Here is a 14,568-nt window from a genome sequence, read left to right on the forward strand (position 1 = left end):
CACAGCATAACATAATGTGCACAGAGTGTTCTCCTCCTTTCCCATTGTGTGCTGCATATCTCCATTCTAGCTCATCAAATTAATACTTGAGATGCTTATAGTCAAAAAAAGGCCTGATCCAGCCCCTTCTGACACCAAGGCGGGGGTCTTTAGGTTGATTTCAGGGGAACATCCATGCTTTGAGTCCTTTTATTGACTGCAGAGAAAGCACTGCTAGAAAAGCACTGTGTAGAAGGCTGCCTTTCTATGCCCACAGTTAAATCTCCCCTGAGCTTTCAAAGTTACTGCTTGACCTTTTCCGCCTTCTCCCAGGTATAGCACTGGTTTCTGCACACCAACTTAGTCTGCACCATGGCTTGATCTCTGAAAAACCTTGGCAATTCAGCCTGCGTGAAGAACTGCTTTATATTACTTGCTGTTTCAAATCAATAAAGACTCCACTGTATGTGGATGATAGCCACAGTGGGACCATGGAAAATTTCACAATCATTTATTATGCCTGTCAATGCCTTTGGTATAATAAAGAGCCATCATTCGTGCAGTTTTTGACAATTACTAATGAAGCCTAGATACTTGCAAAGGGTCCAGGCACAAATCTGGTTTGAGAGCCCAGCAATGTCTCAGTAGGGCACTCCATCATCGGCATTTGGCATGTTGCCTCCTAGTAATGAATGAAAAACATTGAGCCCAAAGGAGAAGCAGGGGGGTTGGACATGCCATGTAAACTGAAAAGTAATCAAGTTTTGATCTCCCACTATTCCATCACACTTCATTCTGGAAGGGACTCAGAAAATCTAATATCCCTGCCTAGAGTGGCTGGAATAAGGTGGGCAATTGAAGAACACTAAAACTTGGCTAATAGGTAGTCTCTCCTTACCTCAAATGTTTTTAAATGGCTTAAAAATTAACAGTCTTGTATATACAACTTAAAATTGATATTAAAATATATATTAATATATATAAAAATAACTGAAAACTTAGCAATCATCTTAATGTAGCAGAATAAAAGTCCATCATGTTAAGATTTTATATCCCAAAACACAGCCCAAAACTTATTATCATATCAAACATCAACTTACCAGGAGCTGGAGAATTATCACTCTAATAGGAGAATAGGTAGTAGCTATCATATACTGCAAAGGGAGTTTTTGCATACAAACCTTAATGTCCTGGAAGCCTGGATATTCGGGGATGACGGGCAAGATACACATGCTAATACTGTTTGACCGCCTTTGTCTCATCATCCTGCAAGAGCAGCCTCTGGAGAGATGGGACTGACGCAGCTCAGGTGGGTTTTCGATGAATCAAAGTGGTTTATAGTCTTTTATACTGCAAGTTCTCAGGCACATCTTGGAGGCAGGTCCCTCCATTCCAGCACGATCCAGAAGAGTTGGGAAGTGATGTCTATTCCAGAAGAATTCTCTCTTCTTATTCTCTTCTAGTTTGAGGTGTCCCTGCCCATGGCAGGGGGTTGGAACTGGATGATCTTAAGGTCCTTTCCAACCCTAACTATTCTACGATTCTATAATCTCATACTAGAGAACCCCTTGGCAACCTGTGGTACTGAGTGCCACTGACAGCAGTACAGCTCTTGCTAAACTGGCTTCTTATAGATCATGGGCAAGCAGTGCCTTCCCTGAGGTCTGGAGCCCTCACAGCACTAATGCTGCTTTTATCCTCTGAAAGCTCTTTAGGGAGTCAGTAAATCCAAACCATGAACGCAAAGGGCTCAGGTGAGGGAGGGATTTGCAGGTCTCTTGTGGTCATCTCAGCTTAATGTGACTGCTGACGCAGTGGCAATTAGAGGAGATCAACAACCCTCACGCAGGAGCTGCCACTTGGCTTACGTCGGAGCAGGAGATCTGACTGGAGATCCCTGACAGCACAGCATTAAAGGTAACACCGTTAACCAATAGGTCAAGAAAGGCAGTGTAATAAGCTGTAACAAAACAGCCTTCCAAGAAATCCTATGGCAAAAGGCTTCTTCAGTGCGGTTGGAGATGGGCTACAGCCCTGAAGAGCTGAGAGATCCAAACTGCCCTCAGACAGCCTGGCACCAGTGCAGACTTGGCAAGAGGCCACGGTGAGAGCAAGAGTCCTGTTAGCCAAAGCTGTGAAAATGCTCACAGTGAGAAGCAGCAGCTGCCCTGAGCAGCTTCAACCTACACATCATGGATGAAGGGCAGCCAGGGGAACAGCCCCATGGCTTTGATTTGGTGATACATTAGTGGTGTCACCTGCTAGATACAGGCAAATGTACGGAGCTGCAATAGTTGGTACACCACAAGCTTCAGCAGCATGGAGATCCTTATAATCCAAAGTGACAGCGGCATCTCCTACCATTTGGAGGGCGGCACCTCCATCCACTGCCCCACTGTGGCCTGTTTGCATGCACAGCATTGGCACTGAGGGAAGAGCTGCCTCTTTTCCATCATATGGATTACTCCATGGAGGAATTGCTATTCTCACTGGTGCCTGTGGAAGGTAGACAGAAGGGGTTTACAATTCCCTCAAGCTCCAGGGCTTACTCAAGGTATCCATAAGTATCTTCATGTTCCATGTACATGATTGAAAATATTTGTGGCTGTCCTGATGAGCAAGAAACCCATATCCATCCAGAGTATCCATAAATATCTCCGTGCACATGTTCAGAGCAATGACCGTGAGCTGTAAAGAGCTTTGGATCTTATCCACGAGACCATCAGCTGGATTCAGGTCAGTGTTTTGGGCTGTGTGGCAGATGGCAGCTTGGCAGGCTCAGGGCAGAAGCCTCAACAGCAACACTCACCTGGCCATGGGATAAAAGCACGTCAGGCATAAGTAAGGATCTCACGTAAACAGTTAAATCCAGCCCTTCACTATCCTAAGGCAAAGGTGCAACACTGCGTTCTACCAGCTCTGGCTCTGACACTGCTTTATTTGGGAGTAAATCAGTTCTCAGGCACATAGCAACACTCTCAGTGTGAGTGACCATTTCAGCTACACACACCCTGGTGTTATCACAGATCAGGGTCTGTGGCCACAGCTCTGAGCCACACACAGATTCAGATATGAGGCTGATACTAACAGGTTACACGCAGGGATGCCACGATGCTGACAAATAGAACTGTGAGTCATCCCTCTGATGCAGCCCTGATTATTTGCATTGCTGTTGTATACATAGTGGCACCTTAACACATAAGCACAGTGTGGCCTTGCTGGGAGCACCTGAGAAAAAATAGCAAAGCATTAAGAAGGCTTCTTGGCACCATATTTTCCCCTGAAAGACTTTCCTGGCCCCATTTAGGAGAAATAGAGATAGATAGATAGATAGATAGATAGATAGATAGATAGATAGATAGATGATTGATAGATAGATGATAGATAGAGCAAGAGAGAGAGAGAGAGAGAGAGAGAGAGAGAGAGATAGAGAGATATAGGTAGATAGACAAATAGGTAGATAGATGATAGATAGATTGTAGATAGATGATAGATAGACAGATAGACAGGTAGATAGTAGATAGATGATAGATGGATAGATAGACAGGTAGGTAGATAGATATAGAGAGATACAGATAGACAAATAGGTAGATGGATGATAGATGGTAGATAGGTAGGTAGATAGATGATAGATAGATAGATAGATGATAGATAAATAGATGGATGGATAGCTGATAGATAGATAGATGATAGATAATAGATAGATAGATAGATACTGTCTGAGCCACAGCTGTTTTGGGGATCTGGCCCAGGCAAATCTAGACCAGTAAGTCACTGTGGAGAGGCAGGAGGAGGGTCTTGCCAGTGAGTCTTCAGGCCAAGTCACAACATCCAGGTCTAAATTGCTTCAGCCATGTAGAGACAAGGTGGCAGAATACCCCTTATCCTGCAAAGAAATCACAGCAACAGCAGGAGCCAAACTAATTCCACTGATGACAGAGATTTATTATTGCAGAGCTGAAGGTATTCGTGGTACTGCCCACAGTTGTCATTTAATTCAGAGAAATAAGAACGGTGCAAAACAGCTGCCGTTGACACAGTTTCTTTGGGAGATGTGACATAATGTAAGTGGAGAGGCTTTCAGTGGACCCGCAGATGGACCGTGATTGTCGACAGGGTAAAGAGCTCCCTCTTTCCATTTAAACTTGCAGCCTGGAAACCTCTCATTACCAGCATCCATTCCCTTTCTCCCCTGAAAGCACTTGCCTGGTTGAAGTGAGACACCAGCAGCTTTCAATCTGTAATTGCTCATTGTGCTTAATGAATATGTGAGTGCTACCTTCAGTGTGTGACTTGCATGGGGCCTTAAGTAAAAATCCCTGTTCCTGTTTTAATGGGAGGTTCTGAGTCTACTCCCGCAGTCTAAAATCAGAGCTCATGGAGTCTGTTCTTTCACAATCCCATTTTCCTTCTTATGCCATAGCATTACTGTGTACACTGGGGGCAAGGTAATTCTCCCTTCAGCAAAGCTCTCTACCCTGTTTAACATTAAACTTTACATTATCCTTTAATAGTGAAAAGAAACATGACTTTCAGCAGCATGCAGGCTTCTTTAGTCACCTACTTTCTATCCTAACCATCAGTGTCACGCTTTGAATGTAAATTGCTAAATGCCTTGCAGCAAAAAGGAAGGCTATGCTGATTGAATGATCATTTTTATCAATGTGATGGGCATTTTCCCTAGTTAAAGACAGATAATTTGTGTTAGAAAAGTATGGATTCATTTCCATACTTTTATATATGTACTTCATGAAGCTCTAACACTTAGAAGGCTACGTAGTTTTATGCCACAAACAAGAACTTCCTTCCCTTCCACCTACCCCAGGGGGACTTCTGTGACTGTAACCTGCTGAGCTCCTGGTGAAGTCAAGGTGTGTTACATCCTTCATCCATATATCAAGTACTTTGTTCAGAGCAGACACTCAGGCTGCTCAAATGAGGTTTTCCCTCTCTTAATGATGACAGTCCTAGATCTGCTGCTCAACCTGGGTTCCTCTGGTTCTTAACTCCATCACCCCTTCTTCCTTGCTGTTAGAGGGATGTCACTGCTGCAGCACACTGTCCTGTACTGTGAACATGCCAGGTCTGCCTGAGGACCAGCAACAGTCCTGCTGTGACAGCCCACAGCTCAGCAGACCTCTCTGAGCTGCCATGTAAAACCATCAGCCTTGCACCAAGAGCGCTCCAGTGCCAGTCTGTTTAATACTCCAGTATTACAGTAAAGCCTTTAAATTATAAACCATGGGATGTGCAGGTTGGTAACAGATCAGAACAGAGATGGGGAAGGTAGTCCCAAACCCTCAGTAAACCAGAGCCAGGCAGGATTGCAGGGGAGCCAAGCAGTGCTGAAGCTCCTGTGGCAACCGAGGAGCCTGAAGCAATGGCAAGAGGTGGGAAGTGTAAGAGGTGAGCTCACCAAATCCATCACCTACTGACCAAGGAGATGAGCAGGCTTTCCTGGACATTATGGGAGCAAAGTTGCCATGAAAAGAGAAGCAATGAGCTGCTCCCTGCCCAGAGGTGAGTGGTTCAGGGTGGGAGCAGAAGTAGAATTGCAAAAGGTTGAGACAAAATCATTGGCTTCTGAGGTTACTTGGTTCCTCTTTTAGAAATGACTTTGGCCTCACCCTAAAAAGCAGCTGGGCTGTATCACTGCCTCTGCATCTGGACTTCCCCAAATCTGGATGTGGTGACTTTGTGTCTATTGCAAGTATCCCCCCTCCACTTGCCAACAGAAGCAGTGTGTGTGGGGTGTCTATACACCATTTCACTTGGTATCAGCCCCCTGCTCTCACTCACAGCTTTGTGACCAGACCAAATTCCATGCATCTCCTTTCCTTTCTTAGCTGGCTCATACTCTTAAAGCAGCAGCAGGCTGCATTCATTTGCAGATGTCAACTGCTTGCCTCATGCAATGTGTTTACTATTGGATTTTCACCAGAGACTGCTGGCCCAGATAGTGAGATTCTTGTCACAATCACCAGCTTTAAGCCTGAGCAAACATTCACCGACTGGGTTGAGCCATGATTACATCTGTGCTTCTGATTCTCTTTTAAACTGACTGCAGCTTGGAGTACAAGAAAGGGATTAGGGATGTTTAAAGCTCAGGAGGAAGAGTGTTAGAAGTGGGTGTTAAATAAGAGATGGGCAAATGATGCAATCCTGGAATGGTTTGAGTTGGAAGGGACCTCAAAGCTCATCCAGTCCCAACTCCCTGCCATGGGCAGGGACACCTTCCACTGGAGCAGCTGCTCCAAGCCCCTGTGTCCAACCTGGCCTTAAAATGAACAATTAAAGCTTATGTCCATATGATAAAAATGTCTTATCCCAGATGCTGTTAAAACCCAGCAGTGCTGGGGATGCCGTTACTCCAAACATCTGTCATATCTGTAGGACATTGTTTATAAGTGGGAATTACGGGTGTTGTATCATGAAGGTATTCCTCAGACAGATAATGATCCTGATTTCTACAGCCTCATGCAAGGAAGCCTTATGGAATTTCATTTGGAAGTCTCATCCGTGTTGGTTCAGTGTGGCTGCAGAGCTAGGTCAATGAGAGTTTAGGCTTCTGGAAGTGATGGGATAGAGGAAAACAGAGAAAGTCTTTTTAGACTAGAGAACATAAACCAAGCAATAGGTGTGACATTCACTCAAAGAACAAATCACCCAGCAGTTAGGTAATCACCAGAGTGTTTGGAAAAGGCTTTTCCATGCTCTGCTCCCAGTGGAGTAGAAAAACATCACCTCCTCCTCCTCCTTCCAAGGCAAAGAAGGACTTAATAAATGCCACTCCTGCACTCTGGGGAGGGGAAGTGCAACCTCAGAGCAGAGCTAGAGGAGAAGACCCATTTCTCAATGCAGGTGAAGCTGACCCAGGAGCGATGCTGTGGGGGTGTCTGATGCATGCTCTGATTTATCCCCTGCCATACTCCTGCATGGGCTTTCCCACCCAAGCACCCCAAGTGGGGCAGGCAGGATAAAGCAGTGCTGATCTGGGAGGTTTGACCCCCAACAAAGGCTCTCAGGGCTTTTCTTTGTTCCTCCTCCTGTGCTTGAACACAGGTTTCTGAGCTTCCTGGCTGGGTGTCTGAATCAGAGAACCACAGAATGGTTTGGGTTGGAAAGGACCTTAAAGCTCATCCAGTTCCAACCCCCTGAATGAGCAGGGAAAGCACAGGGAGAGAGTGCTGATCCCTCAGGGATGTCCTTGTCTCTGCTCTGTGTCAAGGACAAATTCACCTGAACCTGTTGACCTTCGTGGCAGTTTTGTAGCACGTTTACATTGTGCATTTTCACAAAAAGTGCTCTAAAAGGTATAAAAGCAGCAGGGGTTGTTCTGGAAGCTAAAGACAGACACTTAACAGCACTGACACTGCCGTGTGTTTCAGATGCATTAAGCGAATGTGCTTATTCCACAGGCCCAAAGTGCTTCATCTACCCACCTTCATCCCATGGCAACTCCTAAAGCACAAGGAGGCATTAGCAAACCTACAGCTGAGTAAAATGCAGGGTAGAGGAAAAACAGAGCAGAAGTCATATTAAAAGTCACAAACCAGGTGATTCCTTGTCACAGATACAGATCTGGTCTGACCTGCTCCACCAAATACATTGATTGTGTTGTTCTCTACCTGGAGGCCAGTGCTGAGCCACAGACTGTGTGCAGATTTCCTTAAGGTCCTTTCCAGCCCTAACCATGCTATGATGAACTTCACTGAAGCAGTGTCAGTAACTGTCAGTGTCCCGCATCCATTTGATACCTCAACAGGCTCAGGATTACTGCATGTCTGTCACTCTGCTCTCATCAGGTGCTGCAAAAGCACAAGAGCAATGAAGAGCTGACAGGTTTATCAGCTGCACTGAGTGGTACCAATATACAGCCAAAGGAGGGGGGAAGGCGAAGTTGTACCTTCTGGAATCCTGTGTCTTCAGCTCTTTTGGGGGAAGTACAGAATAACCCCCCAAACAGGGGTGATTTCTGTCTCACTGGATCATGGATGCTCTGATTCCCTCCCTCAGTGCCATTTACCTGACTTGTCCTGACTCTTGCATGCTGCACTTGCTAACAAGTCTGGATACAAACACATCATCTTCCTCCCTCCCAGCTGCTCTATTCCCATGGATTTCTCCATCCTCTCTCCATACCCTGTGTCCTCTTTCCTTTCTCCTCATACAGAGACAAACGAGCTGCTCCTCTCCCCACCTCAGTCTCTGCTGCTCTCACAACCAGTGTCTAGTGCATCTTTGCCACAGCTGGCCAGAGCACCTGTAGAAATGGTGGCAAAGAGCACAGTACATGAACTCAGCTTTAACTCTCCACCCCAGCCATGGAAACAGCTTGCATGAGGAAGAAAGCAGAGAGATAAGTATTGATGCTCAAGTCCCATCAGTGACAGCAGTCTATAACTAGGGATGCCCTTTGCCCCATGCAGTGAGTGCCTGGTGCCCCGATCACCTGTGCTTTCTGGGAACAGCTCTATGTGCAGCCCATCTCTTTCCAGAGATAAGCTAACACAGGGCACGCTCCACTACTAGGGCAGTATTTGCAAGCCAATGAAAAGCCCATCCACGACATCAGCTTTCATCAGTGCTACCAAAGCTATCGCAGCCAGAGCAGAGCCAAGAGCACCACTGAAAGCCCAGGCTGCTTTCCCTAGGACTGCTCCCATGGTGGCCACAACAAATGTCATCGCTGGGACAATGTTGCTGCAACTGCTGGAGAACCATAGAACCATAGAATGAACAAGGCTGGAAAAGGCATTAAAGGAAGGTATGGGTTGTGTCTGCTTCCTCTGCCAGTGACAAGACCCTCAGGGCTGTTACCTCTTTATTTCCCAGGAGATCCTAAATGCTCCATAGAGTTTTCCATGGCAGGTGGAAGATCCCCTCTGCTGAATCATCTGGTAAAGAAGGAGCAGTAAGAAGACAATTTGAAGCGAGCAAAGGAGTGTTAAAAATAAGGTAGCTCCCCACATCCTTGTGGCTCCTGTTCTGTTTGATGCCTGTGAGACTGATGGATAATACCTGCACACAGGCAGTACCCAGTCTGGGTGTACTGCTTCCATTCCTGCTGTCCCCTGTGCTGCTGCATCACCTTCCCTTGTCTCTCAGCTGGCACTGTGGGGTTTGATCAGCTACAAGCCTTGAAATGGGGACACAGGGAGGTGTTTCCTACCTCAAGCAGGATGAGGAGCTCCAGTATGCCCAGTATGTCCAGTATGTCCAGTATGCCCCTTCCCTGCACAAGCAGCCTCTTTGGACCTCCCACTGTCCAGGTCAGTGTGTGATGAAGCTCTGCTTGCAACCCACAGGGCTAAAAGCACTTTCAGACATCATCTGCTGACAGCCAGCACTAAGCACCCATGCCCCGAGGCTGGCCAGCAGTGCTGTGATGCAGAGGCAGGTCAGGATGCAGCACCCCACTTGGTGTTCACATGCTGGGGGGAATCGGTCTCCAGATACACATAAAACCACATGAATGGCTGGCTGTATACGCGGCCACAGACTGGTTTGGGTTGGAAGGGACCTTAGAGCTCATCCAGCTGCAACCCCTGTCATGGGCAGGGACACCTTCCACTGGAGCAGCTGCTCCAAGCCCCATCCGCCCTCGCCTTGAAGTGAGTGACTCCCACCCACTCTGCTCTCGCTACCACAGACACACTGGGTCCCCACCAGTGCTGACAGGGACCTTGCACAGCCACCATAGCACCACGTTAGATGAGACCGTCCCTTTCCATCCCCTCATCCCTCCGCTTCCCCACACTCACTGCTCCCCAAAGCGACCAACCTCCCCCCACCACATCCCAAAGTGACTTCCAGCGCTCCAAAGAACACGGACCAGGGCGCCCCCTGCCGGCCGCGGTGGGATGGGGAAGAGGCGCTGGATTCCGGGTTATCCCGTTTTTTCCCATTGAACACCAGCCAGTGTCACCTCCTGCCGTGATCCCGGTGTTCTCTTGCTAGCTTTCCAAGGTGATCCCACCTTCCATCCTGCAGCAGGGCCTAGAGAGCATTGAACCGAGATCCTGGCTCCAGCGGCAGTTCCAGGTATTGTTAAATCCTTTGGAAATCCCAGGATTAATGTAATGATTAATGCATCTCTGGCTTCCATCAGTTACAGCAGACACTTAAGACAGGGCCCCAGCATGCACACTGATGAATGGTGTTAATATAATGAACCCTGCAGCAGAAGCTGTCACCTGATTAAATCACTTCAAATTAGTGCTGTTATCTATAGAAGTAAATGGGATCACAGCCTTCCTGGGACAGGCATTTGGAAAGCAAATTGAAGTGGTGACCTGCAGTGTGCCCAGGCTCCCAGAAATGTCTTGCTGGGAGGTACAGTCCAACGTACTTTTGCTGTTGCTCCATCTCTATCGGTACAGCTACAACAGGGATAGGCTGAAACTTCCATTTCTACTCTGGTTAGCAAAGAATAAACCAAAACCAAACCAAAAATCACCCACAGGGAAGATCCCTTCTCTTTTAAAGCTCTCCTCCCAAGCAGCAGCCTCTTTGCCAGCCCCATGTGCCTGACCCATCCCATCACTCACCAGCACAAGCAGTGATTCACACGCTGGCTGCGAAGCCTCCCGCGTTGCTGAGGCTCTGACCAGTATCTTCCGCTCGTGGGACAGTGTTCCTCTTGTGCTGGAGGTCAACCAGAGGTCCAGTTGACAGTGCTGCTCTCGGACAGAGAGGCTCTGCTGGGGACTTCCATCTTCAACAGTGGCTTCTCTCAGCGATAACTGAGGTTCAGCACAGCCCAGTTTGAACCAAGTGTCTTTGATGGGCTAAATGAGCCTGATGAGCAACGATGGTATGTGGGGCATCCTTTTAGATTTGAGGGTGTGATACATATATGCACATAATAACACAGAAATGGATGGCTGTACAGATCATAGAATCACAGGCAGGTTTGTGTTGGAAGGGACCTTAAAGCTTATCCTGTTCCAACCCCCTGCCCAGTGATTCACCTGCTTTGACCATGTTCTTATTGCTCTCTGAAGGCCTGTTTTGTACAAACAACCTTTCTATATGGCTTCTATATATTGCAAAGTATTAAAAATGGCCATACCCTGGTGAAAGGTATTGTAACTTCCTCCTGCATTCCCCTGTTCATGCTCCACGTTGGCATGTGCACATTTTGAGGCTTGGAGCAGCCTGCTCAAGTGGAAGGTGCCCCTGCATATGGCAGGGGGTTGGAACTGGGTGAGCTTTAAGGTCCCTTCCAACCCAAACCAGTGATTCTGTGAGACTGGGGATTGCTGGCAAAATCCCCACTGCTGGCTCCTACAGAGGTGCCTGAATGCATCAGAACTGTGGAATGCATCTAAGGGTTAGGGAAAAAATGGAATATGTTATGGAACAGGCTACGTGCTGTAACATGCTTTACAGTGAGAATAGTGATGCTCACACTGCTGTGAGCCATGATATTCCTTAGGGTGGTTTTTGAAAGCTCGGTAACAATTACTTTTTTTTCCCCATCACTGTTTTTTTCCTGTTGATGAAAAGGTGTTTGAAGGGTATATGTACAATTATATCAACTGGGTTGGAAAAGACCTTTAAGATCATCAAGTCCAGCCCTTACCACAGCACTGCCAAGGCCACCACTGAACCATGCCACTGAGGGCCTCATCTACATGGTTTGTGAACACTTGCAGGGACAGTGACTCCACCACTGCCTTGGCCAGCCTGTTCCTATGCCTGATAGGAGGGTTTGTGATCCAGCAGCCCTCCAGAGGTACAACAGTCACTACCCACTGTGTTTATGAGCTTTGAAGGAGAGTATGAAGGAGGAACAACAGCAGTAATCCTGGTGTGATTTATGCCTGTGCAAAGACCATGAGGAGATAAAAGAGGGTGGATGTGAGGGCTGCACTCCCTTTTGGAAGTGGGTGCTTTGTTCTGCTGTAGTCCAGACACCCATTAATCTCTAACTTGGTGAAGCAAGATGTGCCTTGAAGCAAAAGGCTGTTTAACAGGAGATTGCTTCCACATAAGTAATATTGAAGGTGGCAGGCCAGAACCACGTCATGCTTCTGGAGACCTTAGCTCCCAGCTGAACAAATCCATGGGCAAATGGAGAAATGATGGCGAGGTGAATAATGGTTTTCATAGCATGGCTACAGCAACCCTGCTCTAACAGTCATTCCACATGGGACCAGAACTGAAACTAGGCTGGATGCAGACTAAAACCCTTGTTCTCTTCATTTGTGTCACTTTGGTCACTGCTTGGGCTATCTCAGTTTCATTTAGCACACTATAAAGGCCTTTTTAAAGACCCTCTGGTGCACAGATCTCCCCCATTCCCTCCTTTCCTGCCCAGTTTGAGCACTTTGCTGTGACATCAGTTACATACACAAGGGTAGCTAAACCTCTGGGTGTAACCTTGAGCATAAGCTCCCCTTGGCAGCACTCAGCTCTGCAGCTTTCCCTTTCCATCCACCCGGCTGGGGTCTGTCTGGGGGTCACCACCTCCTTGAGCATCCCTCTTTGAAGATGCTGAGCCCTCAAAAAGCCTCATCACTTCCAAGTTCTGTTTTCCTAACTCGTAGCCTCTCATCCCAAGTGTGCATGGCGGAAATGAAAGGAGAAGAAGAAAAGCCTGATTCAGGTTTTGGCAGCTCTCCTCTCGCAGAACATTCCACACTTGCACATGAAAGGGGTTTTTTTAGCAAACCAGAGCAAAGAGTCCAAATCACAAACACAAACAGCTACCAAGAAAGCACCACGCTCAGTAGTTTTGCTGCTGCAAGTGGCTTAGGGAGAGGCTGGTCCATTGCCTAATCTTGAGCTCAGCAAAAGACAGTTCATCTTTAAGTTTACAGTGTTATTGGCCCAACTACAGAGGATAAGATTTCCCTTCAGCCTTTGCCCAAGGCCTAACGATGGCTCCAAAAATAACAAGCTGCCTTGAGGTTGGAAATCTGGGTTCAGAGAGATTTTGTTCATGTTCCGTAAATGATGCACAAATATTCATCCGAGTGGATGGAAAATGCTTTAAAGCTACAGAGCGCAGTGAATGAGACCAATCCTGAGATGGGAATAATTTACTTACTTAATACTTTGCAGCAGTGCTGTCACTTCCAGCCATCTGTTAGCCGGGACACTGCTGGTAATCTATTAAGCAGCCTGGGAGATGAAACCTTCTGAAAGATCACACAGAGTTCACTTATTCCTCTGCAGTAGCAAAGGAAGTGGGTGGGGAGAAGGGATGAAAGGATGGAACACGCAGCTCGTACTCCTCTGGCTTCGGGATGAAAGCTTTGCTCTAATAAGATGGTAATTTCATACATCCTTAGCAAGAAATTATGGTAAAGATGTGGAGTGAGCAGCAGCTGCAGGTGTTCCCTGAGCCTGATTGTCTTCATTACATGGTAGATTGTAGTTATAATCCAAGAGGTCTTCTCTGTGGATTTCCCAAGTAGCCTGGCAGGGATGTTGAGAATCCTGGGTTTTAATAGTGGCCAACAGAGCAGGGCACGAATGGGACTCCCTTTCACTGGGAGAGGGACTTGCTCCTGCAGGAAGCACCAGAACTCTGCCCCTGGGATGTGGTCATGTACTGAGGCACTCAGTCTCAAGCAATACCCATAGCAGTGTTGTCTTTTGTCCTTCCATTCTGGGGGTTTCAGATCATTCCATACCTCTTTGCAGGCTGAGAGAGGGGCATCGAGCTTGTCCTCCACCCTCTTTGCTGTCAGATCCATCTCTGCAGCATTTCAGATATGCAAAATGGACATTTTTATGTTGTGTGTCCTGTGGAAGTGAAAGAATGCCTAAACCTACTATCAACAGTGGAAAAATGTTCAAGGCAGTAAATACAGAACAGGAACTGAGAACAATGTGTGTCAGGCTGTTCCTCTTGAAAAAGAACTCAAGGTTTTAACTTACCTCCACGTTAATATATTTCTTGTAACACTGGGAGAGCTTTAGTGCTGCCATTGTTAGTGTGACTTGTTCAAATATTCCAGTTCCCACCTCTTCTCATTGATGACATGGAAAAACACTTCAAACTTATCTAATCAAAGGCTCATGAGCAGTCATGTCCCGGAGGCAGCAGAGACAGGCCTGATAAACACCGAAACCACATTTGTTAGCACTGATACAGCTCCTGCTCTGCTCCTGCCTGCTGAACCACACACTGGCACCTCGATCTGCTGGAGCCCTGCTGACCACCATGATCCCCCCTGGGTCTGTCCAGGCAGAACAGCTCACAGACAAGCCTGGATTTCTTTGGGAAAACAAACAGAGAGGCTGCTGCAGCCAGGCTCCAGGGAGGAAATAAACTGCCAGAGTCTGCTTGAATGCATATGGCAAAGAGAATGCACTCCAGGACATGCCACTGATGGCAGTTTCAGTGTTTGCCCTGCACATGAGCAGTGGGTGACACCAACCCTTTCTTTCCTGATCTTCCCATGTGTGTGAAGTGAAACAAGCTTTATAAGGCCAAAGAGTAACATGGGAATGCAGACAGGCAATGCTTTTGCCTTTCAGGTATGTCACTTCTTGACAACTAAAGCAATAGGACACTGTGGTAGAAAAACAGTGTAACAGCATCTGCTGCTGGAGCCTGGGTTAGGATGCTCA

The sequence above is a fragment of the Melopsittacus undulatus genome, chromosome 4 (genome assembly GCF_012275295.1).
Source record: "Melopsittacus undulatus isolate bMelUnd1 chromosome 4, bMelUnd1.mat.Z, whole genome shotgun sequence".
NCBI lineage: Eukaryota > Metazoa > Chordata > Aves > Psittaciformes > Psittaculidae > Melopsittacus > Melopsittacus undulatus.